General features: G+C 35.0%; 1 long non-coding RNA gene across 3 annotated transcripts in view; it reads left to right on the plus strand.

The window, feature by feature from the left end:
• LOC150096894 (uncharacterized) overlaps positions 1-23,120 on the plus strand; it is a 158,790-nt gene that overhangs the window by 84,934 nt on the left and 50,736 nt on the right. For 2 of the 3 annotated variants that reach the window (XR_016549820.1, XR_016549821.1), the window contains exon 3: positions 8,573-8,677. This is a non-coding gene — a long non-coding RNA (uncharacterized LOC150096894). Of the gene's footprint in view, positions 1-8,572; positions 8,678-17,298; positions 17,492-23,120 lie in introns of those variants that run through there. The other variant, XR_016549819.1, reaches the window with a different exon arrangement.

Consider the following 23,120-nt stretch of genomic DNA (forward strand, 5'->3'; position numbering starts at 1 on the left):
TCCCATTGCCAAAGCATCTTTGTGGGCAGATGCATTGTCCTGATGAAAGATGATTTTTTTCTTCTCCAAACCGGGTGTTTTCTCACGAATGTTTTCGTCTAGTCTAGTTAAAAGATCGGAATAATCCTCCCCCGTTATTGCTTTACCCTTTTAATGGTAATTAATAAACAAAATGCCTTTAGCATCCCAAATCACTGATGCCATGATCTTTCCTACTGATGGAACCGACTTTGGCGCTGAAGAACCGGCTTCTGTCCACTGTTTTGACTACTGTTAGCATTCTGGTGTGTGATGGTGAATTCAAGTCTCATCCATAGTAATAACTCGACGCACCAAATCAGTTTTATTCTGCAAGTGCGTTTTTGATCTGCTGTGAGCAAGCAAGGCACCCATCTTTTGCCCAAAGCTTTTTCATTTGCAATTCTTCATATAAAATATATCCTACACGTTCTTTTGAAATGTCCGTAGTCTCAGCAGTTTCACATACGTTGACTCGCCGGTCAACCAATACTATATCGCGCACTCAATCAATGATTTCTGGTGTTGTTATACTTTTTTGGACGTCCTTCACGTTGTTCATCTTCAAAGCTGGTACGGCCACGTTTAAACTCGGCAGCCCATTTCTTAATTGTCGAAAATGAAGGAGAAGAGTGCCCATAAATATTTATGAACCTCGAATGAATTTCTTTTGGTGTTAAACCTTCTTTTAAAAGAATTTCATAACTGCACGATACTGAATTTTGTCCATTCCAAGGGATACATACAACATGTTTGATTCAGAAAGCTGTATGAAACAAACTATTTGATAGAATGACTTGCAGTTTCACATGGATGCTTATGACAGATGTACCAACTCAGAAAAAAAAATCTTGCCGATAGTGCTTCCATCTATGGTCGAGGCCGAGAACTTTTCACTCGTATATCATGATGTTTCACGTGCCGAAACTGCAGTGTGCTTGTGTATGTGTGTGTGGGGGGAGGGGAATAAGTCTGTAAAGAATTTTTCATGTTCTGTTTGAACAGATGCGCACATTGAAGTGATTATGATTGAAGTGGTCAATCTGAAGGTGTGATTCTCAGAAGGGGGGGGAAGGATTTGTCTATAAACTACCGTTATTCCTACAGCTTTTTCTGCATTACCCACGCTACCACTTCAACTGTTCAATGTTTTTATTAGGTATGTGTCAGAACTGACCGAGAATAAAAAAAAAAATTGTTTCATTTTGTAACAACTTAGATGTGATGTTTTTCTTTAAATTACAGACTTCAATTTTTTTTTCTTTTCAGGTGTACCTGCGCAGCTTTTTCATATCACTATAAACTGTACCAAGTTATACGAAGCCATGTATCTCAATGTTTCACTCGAATTTGAAATTTCATGCGTATCTCCGAAATTCATTTATAGCAAACTACACTCTGTGGTTAACTATATCCAATAATTAAACTTAGTGATAATAAATGTTGGCAGCTACTAACAGTGGTGTACAAAGCTGTTGTTCTCTTGATTGTAGGCTAGAGAAGGTGTCCTGACGTATTCTGGGCCAGCTTGATAGCATAGTTCCATAGGTCGAGTGCGAACGTGACCCAGGCATCGACTGGTGGATGCCGCGTTCCACGTGATCCCACACAGGCTCGATTGGATTGAAATCAAGAGATGTAGGAGGCCATGGACTTATATATGTTCTTCTAACTATAATTACACAATGCGAGTCTTCTGATGGTGGGCGTTGTTTTTCTGAAAGAATCCAGATTCGTTGGGCCACAGCGCAAAGATATAAAGAAATACCTGGTCTGAAACAATCACCAGATAAGATTTGCATGTTGAGATGTATACAGTTGGAGGATGAGAGAATCCAGAAACGAGAACCATTTCCAGGCCAGAAACAAGCTGGGTGATTGTAACTGGATGAAAGTCTGGTTGGCCAGAAACAGGCTGGGTGATTATAAGTTTTTGTTTCATGAGTGCCTACCTTTGTTATTTCTCTCACACACCTGTTTGGCTGATATATCCTCTCCCATTATGTAATTTAAGACAGCAGCATCCTTGATTCTCTCTGATTACACATGATTAAGTAATAATAATGCCATATTCATTTCTAACATGTTTGTTTTTCATGAGCTTCTGCCATTGATCCCATATATTCAGCCTCATAATTTTCTTAATAAGTTTTAGATCCGTGAAATCTTTGGTCTTATGTCAATTTTTTTCCCAACTGAATAATGATTGCACCATCTCAAATCCACCTTATATAACAATCAGTAATAAAATGTCAACAACAGTCCATGGAAACAAAAAAGTTTCCACCTGTTAATAATACTGAAAAGCTAAAAGAATTAATTACTGCTAATTTATTGCTTGTGTTTTGCAAAATCTGTGTTCCTTCACAAAATGCGCTGTCAGATACGAAAATGCGTCACCGAATAGATTTCGCATTTTCCGATGCAGCGAATCCAACATTTTTATATCGAATCTCAGGAGAAATATCCAGCAACACACATTGGCGAACAAAAATATCCAATAGTGGATATTTTTGTCGCCAATACAACGAAATAATGGCTAAAATTTCTGTGACCCCGTACCACAAGAAAATGGACTTTCACTAATTGTTCGTCTGTAAGTATTTAATCATGCAGAATATGTCAATGCTTATCCACAATGGAAGATTTTTCTTTGATGTTTGTCTAAGATTTTATCGGGTTCGAAATTACAGAAATCGATTGATATTATGTTATTTGTTTAACAGAAGATCATCACAAAAATGGCTTCCCATTTTCGTGAAGTCAATTAATCCAATTGGAAATATCTCATAGGTTAAGCACTCATTATTTCGATATCAGCCATCATGGAGCGCATCGAAACGTGCAATTATTTGTTGAGTAGCATATTTCAAGAACCGAGTGCGCTGTCCAACTAGTCTTCATCGCCCCTGGTCCACTGTCATTAATCTCACTAAATTTTATTGTTTTACGAAGTATGAAATTGACTTATCAGTCTTAATTAATTTTGAGATGCTTGAAGGTTCCGGATTTTCCACAGTCTTTCTTTCATAATGCTATTCTAAATGACTTCATCAGTCCATCAGTGTGTGTGATCCCTCATTTGAAATCTATTTTGTGCAATAATTACACTGAGTTGCTTCCTCATTTTTAGATTTCGTAAAATGTTTTCAATTTTGAATCAGTTATTTTCATTTCGAAGACAAAATGAAAATGCTGAAGTGAAAATTACGAAATTAATAAATAAAATTAAAGTTATGAATAATTTTATCTTAGTAACAAGTTACTGACAAATACGTTCCGTAATCGTAACGAACTTGAAATAATCATCTATAATTTATACGATACAATATTCATTTGACTAAAATTAATGATTGCAGTAAACTCGACAAATCTGACGCGAATTGTTTAATATATAACCGAAATAAAATGCATTAATAATTTTAAAAATAATTGCACGAAATCAACGCGTGCAGAAATTCCACGATGAGATCACGTGATACATAAATATTACGAACAGCATATTATGTAAACTTTTCGGAGATTCCAGCATCGATATTTTTTTTATTGACACGTGCAAGGTACGGCACGGATTTTGAGGCGAATATGGAGCATCGTGGTACATGTACTTTATCAAAGCGTTTTCATATTTATATTTAATTTGATTAAATATAAAAAACAAAAACAAATAAACGTTACTGAAAGAAAACAAACAAAAATATTTAGTACTGTTCCTTTGTATCTTATATAAAATCTCCATATCGGAGAGTACAATATTTCCCCCTCCCCACATACAATATCATTTTAAGAAGACTAATAAAGTTATGGGGCACGAGAGATTAATTTAATTATAATAGAAGTAAGAGCGCATTCCTAATGCTTAGGTTTACGAGCATTTAACAATGGTTATTAAAACATGGAATGGCCACTAGATGGCGAAGAGAGAGCTGTGTTTATCGTGATCGCTGTGAAAAGACAACTGTAAAAGTATATATATATATTTTAAATTATATTAATTTAAATTAAAATATATATTAATTTAAATTAAAATTATATATATATATATGTATTAAATATATATATATATATACAGGGTGTTCGGGATAAATTTGACATATTTATAATTAATTATATTTTTCCGTAAGTTACATGTATTAACACACACTTCTCTTCATTTAAAAGTTTGGACCCTTCTTCATTCACATACAAGATGTCAGAAAGGATGGATAGCTGGAACCCACCTGAATCATGGAAGAGAATAACTTGTATCATGATGATTCGTGCCCGCCATCAAAATAAGGATATTACGACTGCTGCCCAATGCTCCCTGAATACAGTAAAAACAATCAGGCATGAACTAGAGACTTGCAATGGTGACTACGAGGATGTAGCAAGAAGAAAGATCCCTAGCAGACGATCTGATTGCGTTCGTACAGCAGAATTCCTCGCAAATCTGCAGGAACAGGTGTTGAAGAACCCTGGCATTGGAATTCGGGCTTTGTTCGTGGAGTTGCTAACTGTAGTCAAGCCCTGGATAACAAGGGTAGGCAATGGTAGGCCGTATGTATGGCAGCAGGATTCGACCCCTTGCCACACCTCTGGGAAAAGTCAAAAATGGTTGTCTGAAAATTTCTACGACTTCACCAGTCCAAATGTTTGGCCTCCAAACTCCCCAGACCTTAACCCCATGGATTATGTTGTATGGGGCGCAGTTGAAAAAGACACCAATCGCACTTCCAGTAATACAAAAGCCCAGTTAATGGATAAAATTAAAACAGTTTTTGCGGCCCTTCCCAGGGAGACTGTAGCATCAGCTTGTTCGAGGTTCCGAAGCAGAATTGAAGCTGTGATCGATGCTAATGGTGGTTATTTTGAGTAAATCTTGTTGATAGTATTGTAATTAACTCTGCCTGTAATGTTTTTTTGTCAATTCATTAAATTTAATAGATACAAAGAAGATTTTCTTTTTCCTTACGAAACTGTCAAATTTATCCCGAACACCCTGTATATATATATATATTGAACGTACGAGGAATGAAGTGATGAGAATTACGGATTTGCATGGGAATGTGAGAAAGAATAGGACGAAAGATTTGAAAGCAATATCGAATGATTTGAGATTGGCAATGTATGGAGATTCGATGATAAGAGGTGTGGTGAACTGAAAAGGTTCGGGGAGAAAAAATCCGCTTGCCCGTGAACGACTAACTCGGGAACAGGTCGAGAATAGGCTAAGAAAATGTTCCTCTAGTTGGCGACTAGAATCGAACCCAAGTCTTTCGTCGTGCGGTCGAGCGCTGTGGGGTACAAACGCCACTTCTACTGAGCTACACAAACCTATGCCATTTTCTACAGCGGTAGGAAGAAATGCTTCTAATGCCCTTTAAAAAGGACATTGGAGTGTCCTCTAGATAATGTCTTCTAGAAATGAAAAATGGAGGAAGGCAGTTTCTAGTGAATTAGCAGAAACTTAAAAAATACTTAAGGAGTTAAGTGCAAGAAATAATTTCAACACGGATTTAGATTACACCAAGATCAAAAATAACTTCATTGGAAGTTGAGAAACCTAAGCTCTGGTTATAAGATTTGTCGCAAAATCATTATTCTACTCTACGAGATGTTCCTGACACATCCAGGAATCTCAAACACACCGAGCTCATCTCGTAGACCTTGCCTTTCTTCAGTGAGAGCAATCGATTTGTATACGCTGCTTCAAACATGTCACGTTTCTTCATATTCTTCTTGACGTGAAATTTCAAGTGATTCTTTTGTCAAACTCTTGCAAAATCCTGTCACCGAATATCGCGGCTAATGATAAGTAAACGAACATCTTTTTTAGGATTGTCAGCAGCCATTTCTATACACTGAAATATGTTTTAATTATAGTTTTATTTAACTAAAGTTTAAGGATGTTCGTAGAATTCCTTCTAGTTAGTAATCTCGCTCTATAAATAAAGAAAACTTTACAATCCCGGCATGATATAAGCAACCGACCTTCAGATGAAAACACTCTCATAAATAATATTTGCATTTGCAACGTATATCGGATTCGATTCATGGTCGCGAATTCTAGTCCAACTCTTGCTGTCGCTTCGAAACTGGATAGTTTCGAAGAAACTTTCGAATGAGACTGTTATTTGCGCTGACTGAAGATAATCCACAGCCGATAGTTCTGCAACATTCCCATTTTCTTAAGAAAATGTGGATGATGGACGACGAAGGTCATTACTATTCAGCCAAAGAGCTTTCTTAAACTGCCAACCTTTTCTTCAAAGCAGTTTTAACTGCTAAAATTAAACCTAGAAAGGATATTCCATGCACTATATTCCATTCCACGATATACCCCATCATAACTGACTTAAAGAGACGAAGTAACTGCTCCAAACATAATCCAAAAACTATCATAATAACGCTTATAAAATATATTTGGGATATTCAATATTGGAGGGATTTAAGTTCTTTCACTTCGTTTGAAAACCTAGCATAATAATTGAAACAAAGTTTAAGCCGAATCCAAGTCTTTTTCTGCCATCCGAGTTTGAAATCTTCCGTCTACTTCTATTCAAGTATTCTACATTAATATCATCTGTCATTAGTAATTGAGCTAAGAATGATGTCTGTTTTCGATTTTTAATATTTCTTCCTGATTTTGCGTATAAACATAATGAATATCCTTTCTATAGAACACATACTTACGTAGTTTAGTCATAAAAAGCTAAATATACTAGTATTATAAATTACATTCCTGATTAATTAGCAGTCATCAATTTTGAAGGAAATTCATTACTTTGAGATAATTGTTTAAAATGTTTATAAGGATTATTCGATAAAAAAAGGTCCTGCAGAGTAAAGTAATTGATACGTAACATTTTATTTATTTAGCCCTCCTTTACCCTCCCGAATTCGCTATCTGTTTAGTCGGTCTTCGCCCGACGCCTCATCCTCTTCCATCTCCTCAAACATCTGGGGGACTACAACAGTACCTGCCCCTCTCCGTTCTACTGCTGCGAAAGTTGACCATAGACGTAGACACCGACAGCATTGCTTTGGGTATTCCTAATTAATTAGTAGCCTAAATACTCTAAAACGAATTCTGTGGATCTACTGGAATCGGATTCTGCTCACAAACAGAAGTCTTTTATAGAAATTGCCGGGATTTCCATATTATGACGTCATAATGAAGTTCCTTTTTAATTATTAATGATTACTTCTTTTGATAATTTTATTGTTAGTTTCTTTCGCGTGTGATGATACGTACTCTGTACACTATTAATGATTGTGTGGCATATCTTCTATATCATCAATTATAATTGGATCTCCGATGCATCTGTCTTCGCTCACCTTTTAATATAGCAGAGTTTTTCTCTCCGAAAACTAAGGATTTTCCACCTTCCTGACGTCAGATTGAGCAGAGGATATGCAATTAATATACTGAATTGCTATTCATGGGCGGTAGATGGCGAATATGAAGTATTGTAGTCGGTCGGTTGTGGTGAAGAGTAAACTTCTGGTGATGAGTCCTTAAACTCCTTTTTTTGGGGGGGGGGTGATTAGATATGACATCTAATCATCCCCCAAATAATTGGAAGAACACAAATAGCACAATGCTTCCTTGTTCGTTTAGCAGGGATAAGAGAAGATGCTTGAAAATATTTGGGTTTCTTCTCTTTGGATAAGATTTCCGATTATCCAATCCTTAACCCTCTCAGGGATCTACTATCCCTAAATGTATGCTAACAACCTTTCAGGGAAGAGATTCGCACGCACAAAACTATTTTTCCTAAATGATGGAATCGTTTTCAATTTCACCATTTTTGAAAATTGCTTTCGTTTTCAATTCCTACATTTATCGTAACATCAAATCTGCCTTTAAAAAATTAATTTGATTTTGCATTTAGTGAAAGAAAACACAAAAAACGAAAACCAAATATACTGTTTTTCTCCAAACTTCCACGTCACGTGTTTCACAGAACTGCCATATTCTACTGTGGAAAAGGTGGATGCCAGATAGGTGATAAGTACTTAAAAAACAATCGTTTTCCTTGCGTTTCAGACGTCATTAAATAAAGATATAAATAAAATTTATATAAGCATATATGGTAAATGAATTATTTTAACAGAATAAAAATATAATCCAATAAAATAAAATTATAAATTATATACATTTATATTATATTTTTTAAATAAAAAAATGCCTTTAATTCCCTTATTAGGAGTAGTCGAGGCCATATTAGTCCTATCTAGCTTTTGGAGAGTGAGTGTGTAGTTTATTCTCCACTGGCAGCCAATCAGAGAGAGTTGGCCCAAGATTAATTGTAAGCTGCACCCCACAAAGAGATGACTGACATGTTTCTTCATCTCGTGGTCCATAATGCTAACACAATATTTTGAACGTCTGAAATAGTATGGGTCTGAACAGCACCCAATCAACAAAATCAAAGCTTTAACTGCTGAATATCTAAGTAGCATTAATAAACATAATTTTGAATATTTTTTTGAATGTGTGTATTATTATGCCCATTTTTAAATAATTTACTGATGCAGTACGAAGTTTTTCTTCTTTTGATTACTGCAGCCTGCTTCTACAAGCCCAATCGTCTTCTTCCTACTAAAAGGACAGAAACTCAAACGAATTTCCTCTAGGACACGAAGAATCTTTATAAAAGCTTTTCAACTTAAGGTAAGTTAGCCGGTCTCATGCAGAGATGGCAGCTTTTTGTTGTTGTTTTTTCGGAAACTCGAGAATTTTATCTCTCAAGACAGACAAACCAACCACAGAACACACGCAGTGAACAGATATGGCAGACTGCTGGAATAAGGAAATTATCGCAAAATCGAGAATTTTCTCGATTTTGCGATAATTTCAGATACATTCGATGAATTTGAAAGTCGCATTTAAACAAATAATTACTTAAATAACAAAATGGGGCGCTTGTGATTATCAACATGTATGAGTTACAAGACAGTGCAGTAGTCTAAAATATTAGTTTCTACAAAGTTATTTAACCTGCTTATTTAACTAATTCATCTAAAATATTTTATTTTATCGTAACAAAACGAAAACACCAACAAAGAATTATTGATGGAAAAATTAAGCATTAATTTAGAAGTATCAAGAAAACTGTCTCAGTTGCAAACTAAAGAATACTTTTGACTTCGCCTAACTTTATTTAATAATTTTTCATAATAATTTTAGAAAGTGTTTTGTAATTCTCTAAAGAATACTTAATTTTTTAAAAATATTTGTAAAATTTTAAAGTATTAAAAATAATATTTAAATTTAAAAATAATTTTATACGAAATTCTATTAAAAATTCTATTAAAATTTAATACGCTTTACTAACGTTAATCCTATTAAAAATAGATTAACGTCAGTAAAAGGTTGAGTTTAATCCTGTTAATGAGCACTTTGTTTATTCTAGTTTTCATAATGCTCAACATTGATGCAAACACGCGGTTTAGTGTCATTAAGATTTCATTTAATACAACAATTGATTATTTGCGTTCACTTATATCAATGGACTGATAACCATTAGCAAAGTCGCTATGTCTTTAGCAAAACATGTAAAATTTATTTTCGGTCACATTTTACAATTTGTAATCATATCGTTGCAATGCCAAGGTTCACACGATCCAATTGAACTTTGTCATTTGTCATGAGTTGCTGTTTTTATTTTCTGAGTTTCATCTGTTTTACGTGCGTGAAGTGTGAACTGGCGTGTATAGGACACCGATATAGACGAGTGAATTTCTATAAAATAATAAACAACACGTATAATTCAGGTGTGATTCTTGCATTATATTATTATGCTAATATATACTGGCATACAAATCAAGAGAATAATCGCACGAAGTGATATAATAGCCCAAACAGTCATTCTAAGTACTTTGATGAAGTCTGGATGATCTTTTTGAGGTGGAAGAGCTCAATCTTCAAGCAAGTCAACGTATCTTTTGAGACAGTGAGGGAGTGGAAGTACTTGAACACCCACTGGAAGCTGCCAATTATCATGCAGGTACGCCGGCATAAATGGTTGAGTTTTGATGGATTGAGAGATCGTTCCTTCAGCAATGATAACCAATGAAAAACATTGTCCAGGAGCCGTCTAGCAGAGAAATAACCTAGATGGTTTTGTGATTCTTGATAGATCAAGTGATCGTAGTCGATTGCCTTTTAATGGATTGGATTGAGTGTTGAGGGATCGAAAGACCAATAATTTGAGCACACTTCACATTGTCTATGATCATACTGATTATTTTCTCTTCAGCATTGTTCAGTTTATCAACAGCTGATCAAATTTCTTCCGGTAAATGGCGTCTCTTTACCGGTTCTATGATTCCTTCATAGAACCGGCAAATTCGACGGTTCTATGAAGGAATCAGTGGAAACAAATAACTCAGCCATCACTCTGCTCTACTGTTTGCTTTTAGTTGTTATTTTGCATTTACCAATGAACTAGTCAATTGCTGATTAGGGTTTCAACAGCAATAATAATTTCCAGTAGTACAGACCCATGATCGATTTACCATCTACTTCTAACTCCATTATTAATAATCATGCTGTAGATATATCGAACGCGTTGAATTTAAACTGTACTTTTCCCATTATTTAAATTTGCATTTAGTTATACTTGTTATTGTATTTATATTTTTGTACACGTGTTAATATTGATTTTCATTTGTAGATGGATGTGATTTTTTTCTATATACATGAAGAGTAAACGATGCATTTCATTACTCAAATAATAAATAAATAAATAAATAAATCAGCTAACGCCTTTTATTCCCTTATACGCTGTCTAGCTTTTGGAGACTGAATGGGCAATTCATTCTCCACCGGTAGCCAATCAGAGATAGCTGCTATAATTAGTGATAGAAGCCACCGTTGAAGGGACTGGCAAACAAGTGCTGCCATCTCTTGTACCTAACCCTAACAAGTTATGTTACTGTCTGAAATAATGTGGGTACTACGGTCGATTTTCTTGAGTTTACGGGATGAAAAGCTGAGTTTCCCGGAGGAAAAACTCACTTGTCCGTACCAGAGATCGACTAACTCGGGATCGGTCGAAGAAAGGATTAGAAAAAGTTCCTCCAGTCGGCGACCTAGAGTTGAACTTCGCGCGACCAAGCGCAGAGGACGCAAGCGCCAATTCCTATCAGATACACAGGCTTGAATAGAAATTGAATGTTATTAGTAATCTCGTGTATTTAATAAAAAATATCATGTGTTGCAGATATTTTATTTAATTCATCTTATTCCCCTGTGGTCATAAAGCAATAATTAATTTTTTTCCATATTCCCCGGTTAGCTATATTTTTATTTATTTTATTATTATTACTTTAAATTTTCATCACATTCCATTACTGTTTGTATTTGCTTCTCTTTAGTGCTTTTGTACATAATTTATGAGTTCCTCTTCGCTTACTCCCTATACTGTATATGTACTGCATTTTTCTTTATGAAATTAAAAAAAAAATGTGTATGTGTGAAGGACCCATACGCTTCCTCATTGACTTCATCTTTCACTCACTCCCCTACTGTTGTCAGTATCTCTCATTAGATGTCAGTACCGCTCTTGTATATTGATTTTGCAAACCATCAATCATCTATGAATATTCTTTTAATCTTGATTATTGTAATAGGCTGCCCCTGCAAGGATAAATATTTTCTTTAATTTTTGCTCTCCAGCATATACGAATTCAACAGGAGTATGCATATAAATAAGCAGTATGGTTACAAAATAAATAATAGCCTTCTTCGAAACGCAAGACACAAGACGTTGCTGTCTATAAGGGTAAAGCAAAAATGCTTTATATTCCCTGCTATCTGATAAGGTTACTGTGTAGGGGAAACGTTTATGAGCTAAGTGCTCTGCCCGAGTGGGTGCCAGTTAAACATCTTTAATTAGGATGGCCTTAGGTCTCCCATATTTGGAGAAATCTGTTTCATCATAATTTGCTGCTTGTTGTACTAGTTCATTTGGATGCGAAGACGATGCTGAGAAGAACTTTACTGCTGAAGATTGCAGGAAAGAGTAGATGTAGGGGATATTTGTATCCCGGTGGAGTTGGACATTTCTGATATACCATGGACCGTTTAAGATCATGCGGAGGCATTTGTTTTGCACTCTCTGTAGTTTGAGGACATTTGTGCTTGAGGTTTGGCTCCAGGATGGGGGCGCGTAAGTAATAATGGATCGAATCATCAATTGATAAAGGAGCAGTTTAATTTTGGTATCGAGCTTACTATTCCTATTGATAAGAGGGTAATGATTTTTGATGCCTTTGTACATGAATTTTTGTGTGTGGACTGAAGGTTAATTTTCTGTCCAGAAGTACACCGAGATATTTGGCTTCTGCTTTCGAGGGAATCTTGGTATTAAATAGGAAGATGTCATCTTTGGGAGATATTGAGTTTTTAGTGAAGAGCATGTCGATACTCTTCTGAGGGTTTATTTGCAATCTCCATTCCGGGAACCAGTGGTCTAATTTCAGCAGGGTTCCTTGCAGTTTCTTGGTGACAAGGTGCGGTTTAATAGATCTGGCTAGTATAGCTGTGTCGTCCGGGTATAGACTTCTTCAAAAGAGCAATTGGCCTGGTAGTCATTAAAAGAAATGGAAAACTTTTCATGGTGGATGTTTGGTTGTCACGGAAATATGAGAATTTCTGGAATAAAAAAATCATTCTAGCTAATCATGACTATTTATTACAGCTCTAAGTTATTATAACATTCTTATTCTGTTTTCTATTCAAGTATTAAATAAAAATACATTTTCAAACAAGACTATAATTTAATGAATTTATTTTCTTATATGAAATTTATTATTATTTATTATAAAATTATAATTATTATGAAACACATACTGTGCGAATCCCAGCCAGCCAACGAACGAAGTGAACTTAGTTATGGGTCGGCAGTTTGACTTTATGAGGGGATAGTTCCTGCTTCAGTAACTTATTCACTTTTTATAATATAAGGACAGCAAGAGTTGGATAAACATAACGACTACACGATAACACGGTGATACTGTTGGACTAGGATACCGCATGCAATCCTGACACATAAATTACAGCAGATGTGTATTTTTATGAAGCTGGCGATGTTGATAAGAGGGTGGTTGTTATATACTAGACAATAGTTTCTTCAGAGGAGAGTTCCGTAGAAGACCCTGTGACTAGTGGCGCGCCTCAGGGCTCTATAATCGGACCACTACTATTTCATTTGTTCATTAATTCTATGGGAAATGAACTAAGAGGCTGGCTTTTTCAGTTGGGTTCAATATGAAGCTAAACTGGTTGAGTAGCAGTCAATACAGATGATGTTGATATTTTACAATTTGGAGTGAATAGATTAACAACTGTGTACCATATTGATGGAATTGCACTACACTACAGGAAATTGATGAAACAAACGATTTAGGAGTGTTGACGGATATGGCGCTGAAGCTCAGGTGAGAATAGTTCCTGGTTATTGAAGAACTCCCTGATATTCAGAGACAAGTAGGTTATTATTAGGATTTCATAAGGCCTTATCTAGATTAGTGACCATAGATATGGTCGATTTGGTTTCTTGGAGATGTAGGAGAGGTGGAACTGATTCATAGACGAGTGAACAAAATAATGGTAGGTCTGTGTTATGTTATGTTTCACTAGAGGAGATTGAAGATTGAGTTACAGAAGCTGATTGATTGAAATTGGGTAAGAGTAAGTCAATTTCATCCATGGAAATTGAGTAAGAGTGTGTTCAGCAAGGGCATAAGGACTGTATTTTTTGCTTGGAGAGTAGTAAATGATTTAGAAGAGATTGCCAGAGTCCGCTGTGTCTGCTTTGTCGATGAATGATTTCAAGGCAACATATGATAGGTTTTTTATAGGTATTGATAATTAATGCTTTTAAAGTCAACCTCTGGCGATGAGTCTATAGACTGCGTGAAGGTGCTTATATGTGATGATGATGATGGTAAAGTGCTGGCTGAGAAATAATCCTGCGACGTTGCTGTAGGAAAAAAAACGCAGAACCTTCTCGTGTTTTTAGGCTTATAATAAGCAAGGCATGGTCTCGCACTGCAAAGAAATTCAACTACCTCCTACAACTTACAAATACCCATGTCCGAGTAATGATCTATAAGAAGTATATGATAAAAGTGTTAATATGTGTGTGTTTTATTATTATTATTATTATTATTATTATACAGAAATATTCTCCAGATCACAAAACGTGATCCTCCACTTGGACCACAATCAAAACAGACATTATGGTTCCCAACCAGACTAGACGTAAAATTAATTCTTGAGTAAAGACTCGGTTTGCAGAAGTAAAAAATCATCTTTCATGAGGACAATGCGCCTGCCCACAAAAATTTAAATTTAAAAATTTTAAATTTTTAGAAGCATATTTTTTAAATTATTCGAAGGCTCTGAGAATGAACAATTCCAAGGCCCCCCCCATGCTGAATTAAGAAGGTAGGGAAGGGGAGAGGACAAAGTGAGGTTTATAACGACAGATTTATAACGAGATTAACACGAGGCTATAATTTGTGAACAACGTAGATAAAAATGATTGTAACTATACTGCAAAATCGAAATGGGATTATTATTTTAAAATCTGTTGTGGAAGGCTTGAATCGTTTATTCTTCGTCGAAGAAAGAGGAGTAGGGTGGATTTTCTAACAATTCAGTGCAGATCCATTAATTTTCCCATGGGCAAGACACTTTTGTGGGCAAGTGCATTGTCCTCATGAATTTTCCGTCTAGTCTGGTTATAAAGATCTGCAGATCATTTGCTGTTTTTATTTAATTACAGTAAAAGAATTACAGTAAACTAAATGTAGTTACTGTGTGATATTTTTGGAGAGTTGCACGAAGTACTAATCTTGAAAATGTAGACGAACACGTTTATCTTCATTTACAAAAATGGTCAGTCACTGGATGAACTATCTCTTGAGCTTCTGCCACCAGCATAATATCGAAATTAAAAGGATTTTCCTTTCTCATTCACACTTCCTATTACTTGCAGCATGATGATAGAAATCCTTTTTTGGATAGCATTTAACTTATAGAGTTATTTTTTTCTCTCGTACTTGGTTTTCAGACAAATCTTTTAAACTTTCTCACTTATTCCTTAGAAGTGTCATAGTTGATATTATTCTGAGGCAAATGGTATTCCTTCCACAACGACGTTTTCTTAAGAATCCCTCAGATAATGAAACTGCGCATCCATTTTACTCGTCCCCCCATCTCTTCTCCCAACGTTAGGGAAACCTTCTAATATTGCATCTTTAACCGTTTTTTAAATGTTTCCCACCTATTTCCGTTATCAGATCGATTGTTCACCAATAGCATCAGACAGAACTTGGCATATTCGCTGGTCATAATTTGCATAAGCACTGCGGAACTGCAGCACCCTCAATGTTTCTCGATATATAAATATATTTATTCATTTATTTATATTTGCTTGTAATATTTAATTTTATCTAGGCGCGCAAGCATATGCATGTCATAGTGCATAGATGGCGAACCTATATTACGATACGTACAAGTTAAAGTTTGTTTGACACGATAGAGCAGCTACGAAGACGTGCATATAATTGGTGAGGTATTAACAAAAGATCGCACTACCCAAAGACAAAAGCAACCAAAAATTGTTGAGTTGCAATGCTAACTCTCTTCAACCGAATTCCATAATATCTGAAACTGTCATAACAACATTCACTATATATTTCTTAGTTTTAACACATCGTTCCGACGGAACTTTTCATTACCGGCGGGCTCAACTCATACAAAGTTTCGACCCTTGGTTGAATTTTATTCCTACTTGTTTGCTTTCGAGCTGGCAAGCAAACTCACACGCACATTAAATGTACAGTGGCCATATGTTTTTGGGGAAAATCAAGGACAAATCAGAAATTGTTTCATAATAAATAAATAAAAAAAGATCGCGTTTATTTGTTTCACTAAAACCAAAAAAGCTTTATAACGTTTATTGTAAAATATATTTTAAGATGCTGTGTATATCAGCACATACCTAGCAGTTTAAACAACGATATATTACTCAAAAAATTAATTTTGATACTTTTCACAAGAATGAACGTATTTTAATAAATCAAGTTCGTGTTTGAAAAATTCATAAAATTGTATACACTTCATATCAAAGTTCCATTTGGTATAAACGAATGCTTTCAATGGTTGGATTTCTAATTGGGTTTTTTCACTGGTTCAGATATTGTTCAGTACTGAATTTACTAGTTCAGTTGGGGGGCATTAGACCCAGGAAGACAAGCAAATTTCAACGATTTTAAAAATATTTTTAAAGATACCTATTTATCTGCGATTTATTTAAAAAATTTCAACCCATCTACTTCGGCTGGACTCGTCATTTTGTCGGCATTCTTTGATCTTTTTGCTGGTTACATAACGTTTAATACACGTAACTTCATCATATATAGTTCGCCATCATTTATGTTTAAGTTCCAGTGACAGGAAGTGAACAAAACACTTTCCTGGATCTTCGCCCGCAGAGGGATTTCCCGTAGTAGGACCCATTCATATACTTCCATTTCCACGAAACAGCTGTCCCAGTTATTTAAATAATCAATGCAGGTTTGGTAAAATTTATGAATTGCATCTTTAAATATGTTGACATCAATATTCTATTTACGATTTCAATTCATTTCGTACTTTTTTTTTCAAACCAAGACCATTAAAATCAATTTAATAATACAATAATCAATTTCACACTGAATAATATCATAAATTTATGTTATAAATAAAATAAAATATTATTTATAAAATTATAATTATTTATAAAACATTATAAATTCATTTTCTATTAATTTTCGCCTATTAAAACTGCCCGCACGTCAGCAACTCAATTTTAAACTATTGGCACGCGCACATAAACATCACTGTCATAGTGAGATGCCAGCTATTAGCGTGAGCACAGTTCCACTGATGTTTATATGCAGTTTGCGCCAGTAGTAGAGTGTTCGTAATGCTTAGCGCGTTTACTCTTTGTCTTTAAATATTTGGACATAACATTTGTTATAGCTTTTATGTCAGAACATTATTGGGGTTATGATAATGGCTTTATTTTAAAGTAATTTTCAATTATAAAAAACTATAATTTTATCGATAATAAACAATATTTTTTATGTGAAGTTTTTTAAAAATGTTTATCATAATTTTGATATTTTATCCAAAGACTTATACACTGTACTTACAGTGTATAAGTCTTTGGATAAATCTCATTGAATTGAAAATATCAAATTTGAAATCTCATTGCATACGGCTTTTTATTTCAGGGCTCCATCTGCCTCTGACTTCATATTTATATAAACCATCGTCATGTTATTCCAAAACAAGTGTGTTCAGGTGGTTACTCTTGGCAAGTGACTGAAGCAGTCCTCTGCTCGAACAATATCAATGACAGAAAGTAAAATTTCAAGATTGTTTAATGCTGTTGTTGCAATAAATTGTGAGAGCTAATTAGAAATGCATGCAAATACGAATTGTTTTATTTTATACTCCCACCCGACACAACCCTTCTTGCAGGCTAAACATTGTCCACACGCATAAACGTTTGATTTCAGCTAAAACCATGCAAGTTTTCCAAGCGACCCAATTAGATCAAATCATTCCGTTTTCTCCCGGAGAAGTGGGGTTACCGGAATTCTTCGAGGATAAGGCCCTGCACTATTTTCCCAGGCATTCTGTTTTTGAAGAGCACCTACGGCCTTATCAACAAATACGTGTTTACTGCGATATTTATACACAGTTAACACAGTTCCGATAAGTTGACGTCATAATGAGCAGTATTATTAATCTTTTTTAATATTATGTCCATCTATGAGAACAGAAATTAGTTTTCATTGTTAACAATTGTAGTGATGCCATCTGTTTACTGACGTCTTGTTAGTGAATGAGTTGTTTCCCGATATCTATTATATTTCGATTGAATCAGTGTATGAATATTCACTTTCGAATTCATTATGTTCGGCTAACGTCTTTTTTTATGAAAACCTATTTCCTTATTTTCACATTCACGAAAAAAATAGGACTACGTTTCAATCTTCCTGTATTTTACTTCTTGCTAAAATTTTATAGATTAGTGACGATATCATAATTGTAGAGGTACTAACGACTTAACTAGTGATAAGTTCAGTATAAGAGAGGAGATGATAGGGTTTTTGGGAGAAGAGAGAGTGAAGAGTGAAAAAGTGGAAATCTTCGGTATTTTACCTGGATATGATAAACATGCATTAACAAGAAGGGCTATGATGGCAAGCGATTTAATGCGAAAGCTGTGTAGAAGGAATGGATACGAGTTTTTGCATGTGTGTGGAGTGAGCAGGATGGGAGAATGGGTTAATATTAGACGGACGGCCTGCACCTGAATGCGTTTGATATATTAGGATTCTACTAACTGGTATGAGACTTAACATAGAGAGTCAGGGAAACTAAATTAAAAGCGAAGAACGGTGAGATGTTAGAAACTATATCATGAAACTGTGTTAATGATAGGAATGGGCTGTATATGGAAACTGTTACGAGGAGAGAACGATGTCGAATTTGTGTTCGTCCTGTTCGGAGCCATTAAACGTGTGAAAAAATGTCTACATGTGTAACGCATTAGATTAGAATACAGATTTCTAAGTTGCCCACTGTGTCAGCAGACTGCAGACAAAACTATAACAAAGAACACGCAGGTACATTATTATGTTTGTACACGAATGCTAAGAATTCAGAAACAAACATATAGAGTTCCTTGCTTTCCTCAATATGTTGGGACCTCAGACTGTGAGCATTAGTGAGAACTAGCTATCTTAATCATATCTGTGTGTCAGAAATCCGCTTATCTAATATAATAATTAAATTTTTATAAAGACTTAACAAAGGCTTTAGCAAACCAAGTGACACCACTATCTGTAAATTTTTCGTACCACTACCCCACGGATACCGCTATCTGTATTTTTCGGTGTACCACTAACCAACGGATACCGCTGTCTGTACTTTTTATGAACGTTGCATCAAAATATGTTGTACATATTCTGTATGTACGATCATATTTTCATAGACGGGTGGTTGGCCGAATGGTAAGCATATCCTATCCTCTCTCCAGCCAAAAGCCTGCAGTTCCGAATCTCGCAGTGAGCATGGATGTTTGTCTGACAGATAGTGGTGGAGGTCGTCGGCGATAGATTGGTGTAGATGAAGGTAGTTGCGATTGGAGGAGACGGAGAGTTGTAGAGTAGGTACCCTCGCTCAATGAGTCTTAGCACTCCCTACAGGCGTTAAGTAGTAATAATATTTTGTCAACATTAAAAAAATGCATTCTTTAAGATGCAATAATATTTCTCTGAATAACTGTGAAATACAATAGAAATGATTATTGTATTAACTTTTGAATAATATGAATAACACTAATAATATGAATTATGCTGTTACATCAATTGCAAATTATGCATATTATATGGTAATTAATTAGACTTTGTGATTTAGTCACAGGAAGGAAAATGTAGAATTGCTTACGTTTTTCATTATATGTATGTGATGTATGAGATATAATGATCTGTTTAAATTTATTATTAGTACTAGTATTAATGTTAGTATTAGTAGTAGTATTAATGAGACTTTCAAGAAGTTGGGAACTCATTCAAGGAGTCGACTTATCATCCACACTTGATGCCATACCATCTCGTGATGCGCTACCTGCACTCATCACCTCCAACGACAGTCCATTCAAGTAATGCGCTGATTTGAGAGAAATCTTGCTCGCACACAATTTTTAAATGCATTGATTCGCAACATACTTGGATTTTCTTTCAATCTCTCTCCCCTTTAATAAATTGAAAACATATTTCCATCTTCTGGGATTGCATATAACGTTTTCAGAAGTTTGATGGACTCTGTCATATCACCCAACTTTCTCCTGTTCGTTCTTTTCAAAGGTTCAGAATTTCTCAATCTGGTTTTTATATTATGCACTCCAGACTGTCGGTATTATCTTTATCATCTCTTTTGCAGCGTCTCAACTATACCGACATCACTTCAGAAATGAGGAGACCAAATCGGAGCACAATCTACAACAGGAGATCTTATGGAAGCCTTGTAAATAGACAAGATAATTTCCTTATCCATTCTCGTTAATGTTTTCGTATAGAAAATATTTCCACAATCCTGGATTACTCACATTATTGTTCAAGTGCCGCAATCAGTTGAATTCCTGATTGCCATGCCCATCAACACATCTGCGGCAAAGAAATGTTCATTCCTTTCAGAACAATGTCATTAACCAAAAGACTGAATAACAGTGAACTAAGAATTGTTCACCGATTTTCTAATCTTATAATTCATAAGGCAATTCCGTGTTCTTTAATTTGTGCAAGAGTACTTCATGCTCTACTCTGTGAAAAGACTTAGCAAATTCCAAAGGTTTCAGAAATCAAAAGAATCAACCGTCACATTATGCATTTGAATCAACCGTCAAATGAACAGCAGTAATAAATTTATGCTGTCATTACAAAGTCTAGATTATCTGACAATCATTTCTGTGTTCGAGATCTTCCCAACATTACACTCCATATCACTGCAAAGATATTGATAGGTTGATTGTTGTCCACATCAATCTCTGCAGTTCAACTGACCACTCTTTTGGCATCTGTCCTAATATCACATGAGCTCTGTTGACAAGTTGTTATTCAGCTCATTTATAAATCAGCTCCAGAACCTCCTCCTCATACATAGGAGTACCTCGGTTTTTCATTCCGGTGTAGGGGTAATATTGAGCTTTATGATTCATCTGGTGAAAGGCTTTACCAAAATGAGAGTCACTGCATGAGCTATCTCTTGAGCTTCTATCGCCAGCATAACATCAAAATTAAAAGAGTTTTCCTTTCTCATTCACACTTACTGTTACTTGGAGCATGATGATAGAAATTCTTTTTGGAATGCATTTAACTTATAGAGTTATTTTTTCTCTCTCCTACTTGGTTTTCAGACAAATAGTTTAACTTTACTCACTCTTCCTTAGAAGTGTCATAGCTGATATTATTCTGAGGCAAATCGTGTTCCTTCCACAACGTCGTTTTCTTAAGAATCACTTAGTTATTAAGATTATTCATTCATTTTACTCGTTCCACATGTATTCTCCCAAGGGAAATCTTCTAATATTGCATCGTTAATCGTTTTCTAAATTCTTCCCACGTATTTACGTTATCTGGTCGATTGTTAACCAATAACATCAGACAGCACTTGGCATATCCACCAACTGGTCATAATTTCCTGTTTTCTATTCATCGGCATGTAACCTTTTCTTAATGGAACATCCATACACTTAACCCCTTCACAGATCAGAAAAGCAAGATCACTCTCACTAACTGGTAGTAGAACAGTCACGTGTTTATCACAAATAATCCAAGGCATTGTAATCAATTAGGCGTAACCCTCTTTGACTTCCAGCTCTTTGTGATCAAAGAATGCTTACTGAATTAAGAGCACCTATATTATGTACAGGGGCGGCTCGTGCATAAACATTACAGAACTGCAGCACCCTCAATGTTTCTCGATATATAAATATATTTATTCATTGATTCATATTATGCTTGTAATATTTCATTTTATCTACGCGCGCAAGCATATGCATGTCATAGTGCATGGATGGCGAACCTATGGAACGCGTGCCAGAGTTAGTACGTGCGAGATTTTGGTGGCAACTCAACAATTTACAGATGATATCCTTTTATACAATACGTACAAGTTAAATTTTGTTTTACACGATAGAGCAGCTATGAAGACGTGCATATGATTGGTGCGGTAATAAGAAAACATTGCACTACCCAAAGACAAAGGCAACCGAAAATGGTTGAGTTGCAATGCTAATTCTCTTCAACCGAATTCCATAACATCTGAAACTGTCAAAACAACATTCGCTATGTATATCTTAGTTTAAACACATTCACAACATGTGCTGTTTGTCATTCCTACGGAACTTTTCATTACCGGCTGACCCAACTCACACAAAGTTTCACCTCACACAATTTTATTCCTATATGTTGGTTTTGAGCTTGCAAGCGAACTCACACACGCATTATATGCACACTGACCATATGTTTTTGGAGAAAATGAAGGACAAATAAGAAATTGTTTCACAATAAATAAATAAAAAAAGGATCTCGTTTATTTGTTTCACTAAAATTAAAAACTTTACAATTTATTATAAAATATATTTTAAAATGCAATGTATACCTGCACATACATAGCAGTTTATACAATCATATATTACTTAAAAAAATAAATTTGGATACTTTTCAGAAGAATGAACTTTTTTTTAATAAACCAAGCTCGTGTTTTAAAAATTCATAAAACTATATACAATTCAAATCAAAGTTCCATTTGGTATAAACGAATGCTTTCAATTTTTCGATTTCTAATTGGATTTATTCACTGATTCACATATTGTTCAGTAATGAAAATATTAGTTCAGTTGGAGGGTATTACACCCAGGGAAACATAAGCAAAAGTCAACGATTTTTAAAATGTTTTTAAAAGATACCTGTTTATCTACAAAATATTTAAAAAAATTCATCCCACGTACTTCGACAGGACTCGTCATTTTTTCGGCATTCTTCGATCTTTTAACTGGTTACATAATTTTTAATACACGAATCTTCATCAAAGAGCTCGCCATCCTGTATCTTTAAGTTCCAGTGACTGGAAGTGAACAGAACACTTTCCTCGATCTTCGCCTGCAGAGGGATTTCCCGCAGTAGGATCCATTCATAAACTTCCATTTTCACGGTACAGCTGACCCAGTTATTTAAATAATCAACGTAGGTTTGGTAAAATTTATGAATTGCACCTTTAAATATGTTGGCATCAATATTCAATTTACTATTTTAATTCACAAAATAAAGGACAAAATGGTCATTTAAAAAAATCTAAAGGATAGAGCAGTGAAATAAAGGACTGTTTTCTTAAATAAAAGACGAATGGTCACTGTAATTATATGGCAGGTTTCACTTTGTGGTAGAATTTGATTTGAAGTTAGCCTTTCTGATCTGTCATAATGATGTCGAGAATTTCAAATGCAATAAAAGAAACACTTGGACAAGAGTTTTTAGTTAGA

Source organism: Typopeltis vanoorti, chromosome 18, assembly GCF_054136105.1.
Source record: "Typopeltis vanoorti isolate ZY-2024b chromosome 18, IOZ_Tvanoo_1.0, whole genome shotgun sequence".
Taxonomy (NCBI): domain Eukaryota; kingdom Metazoa; phylum Arthropoda; class Arachnida; order Uropygi; family Thelyphonidae; genus Typopeltis; species Typopeltis vanoorti.